The following is a 2592-nucleotide window of genomic DNA, read 5'->3' on the forward strand; positions in this document are numbered from 1 at the left end:
TTACTAATAATCTGTTCATTAATTTATCTGCCCACTGTTCTGACAATTCAAAGACAGAGACTGTTTGACTGTCTTTTGATGAATTTAGTTGTAAATGTTATTCTAATGTAAAACAGTTGAAGGCCAGAGGGAGGAAGAGGAGACTCAACAAGAAGCAGCAGGTCCCTCTCCCTACTCAGAAGAAAGAACAGGCGATGCTGCTAGCCCTCCTACTGCTTACCCTAATGTATGGAAAGAAGAACAGTATAAACAGTGCAAGGAGAAAAATGAATGGCTGCATGCTGAAAATGGAAGGCTAGGCTGTAGCCCATGCCATGATGTAAAAGATCTGGGTGTCATGGCATCCCGTGGGGTCAACATAGCTACTCAGTGGGCTGAGGGAAAGATAGCCCCAAGTGGTAATTCAAGGGAAGTACAGCTTTCATCACTGCGGAAAAAGATCCATGAGCACAGGAACTCCACAGCGCATACTGAAGCTGTCAAGATTCTTCAGACAGCAAATAAAGACATACTTCTGAACTTAAACGCCAGTAGTCAGGAGTCTGCATTTGAGTCTACTGCCAAAGTATTCATGACAGCATACTATGTGGCCAAGAATAACAAGCCTTTCACAGACTTTGAGAGTCTGATTGACATGCAGCAAGTAAATGCTGTTAGCTTAGGGCGTGTTTTGCACAGCAAAACAGTCTGTGTTGATATAATTGAGCATGTGTCATCACAGATGAAAAAGGAACTTCTGAAAAAGATAATAGAGGCCAACTGTAAAATCATAGTATTGGCTGATGAGTCGACCAGTGTCGGGCACAAATCAACACTCATTGTGTTTCTGAAGGCTAGTGTTGATGGAGACATGGAGCCCATTGCCTTTCCATTAGACCTGGTTGAGCTGGATAGTATGTCTGCTGCTCATATCAAGGAACAGATTATGGGTTGCTTGCTTAAGAACGGCTTCACTGTTGAGTTGCTGAGGGAAGTCCTCATTGGATGTTGCAGTGATGGGGCCAGTGTCATGCTGGGAGTGAAGTCAGGTGTTGGGAAGTTGCTCCAGGATGACTTCCCAGGCATCCTACTATGGCACTGCCTCAATCACAGACTGGAGCTTGCTGTGGACCAGGCCCTGGATGTGACGGGGGGAACAAAGGACTTCCAGGCATTCCTTGACAGCATATATTCATTATATAGCCAGTCACCAAAAAACATGCGGGAGCTGAGTGAATGTGCTCACAACCTAGACATTGCCCTCAGGAGGATCAGAAAAGTGTTCAGTGTTCGCTGGGTAGCTTCTTCATGCAGGGCAGTCTCTGCAGTTTGGCAGTCTTATCCAGCCTTGGCACAACATTTCCATGAAGCATCAGAGGATAACACAAGGGACAGCAGAGACAGGGCCAAATTCAAAGGTCTGCTTTCTAAGTTGTGCTCCATCAACTTCCTGAAAAGTCTTGCAGTGATGGCAGATGTTCTGACTGAACTTAAGAACTTGTCAGAGATTCTTCAGGACAGTCAGACCACGCTCCCAAAGGCCCATGACAACATGACAATCTATATCAAACGCATAGAAAGCCTCAATCGCTACCCAGGACAACATGCAGTTGAAGCCAGCCAAGCAGAGGAAGTGATGGAATTCAAGGGAGAGGAGTTAAGAGTTGGCAGGTCTCCCATCATTAACTCTGCTCAGTTCATCCAAGCAGTGGTAGACAATATGAAAGAAAGACTCTTCACAACCACAGCAAACAGAGCACAGGCCAGTGTTGCAGCCAACCGAAAAGAGGCGTACAATAACCTTATCAAACACATGGCAGTCCTCAACCCTGACAACTGGGACCACGACAATCCTCGATTTGGAGATAATGAGGTGAGGGCTTTGTGTGATGTCCTACAACTGAATGGACAAGAGGCCCACCTTGGGTTCACTGAATACAAAGCAAGTGGAGGAAGAACCATTCCTAAGAGGATGAAGAAGTTGCTCATGGCAGTTGACACACTGTCTGCAAGCAATGCTGACTGTGAACGGGGGTTCAGCACAATGAACAACATCATAACTGAGTATAGGAGCAAACTGACAACAAGAAATGCAGCAAATCTCCTCTTCATCAGCTCTGTGGGACCTCCATGCAGACAGTGGGATCCACTGCCTTATGTGAAGACTTGGCTAGGCAAAGGAAGAAGAGCAGCCCACTCAACAAGTTGACTCGCCAATACACAGAAGACAAGGATAACTACTTCAGCCCTCTGTGGAAAATGTGGAAAAGTGTTTTAAGTGTTCCCACTTTCCCAGGGACCTAGATCCTGGATGGAAATTAATGAACCTCAGTTATTGGGAAGAAACACTTGAGTTACCCAGTTTGTGTTTAAAAAAAATCTGTTCAAAAAGGAGACTTGAAGAGACACATGATAGTTCACACAGGAGAGAAACAATTTAATTGTTCAGTGTGTGGTAAATGTTTTGCTCAAAAAGGAGAGTTGCAATCACACATGATAGTCCACATAGGAGAGTCTACGTTATAGAGTCTGAGTTATGAGTCTGTTATAATGTTTAAATAAATAATTTAAAAATTATATTATTATTATTGTCAAGTGTTTCTAATTTCAACA

Source organism: Nansenia antarctica (assembly GCF_963989245.1).
Source record: "Nansenia antarctica genome assembly, chromosome: 8".
Taxonomy (NCBI): domain Eukaryota; kingdom Metazoa; phylum Chordata; class Actinopteri; order Argentiniformes; family Microstomatidae; genus Nansenia; species Nansenia antarctica.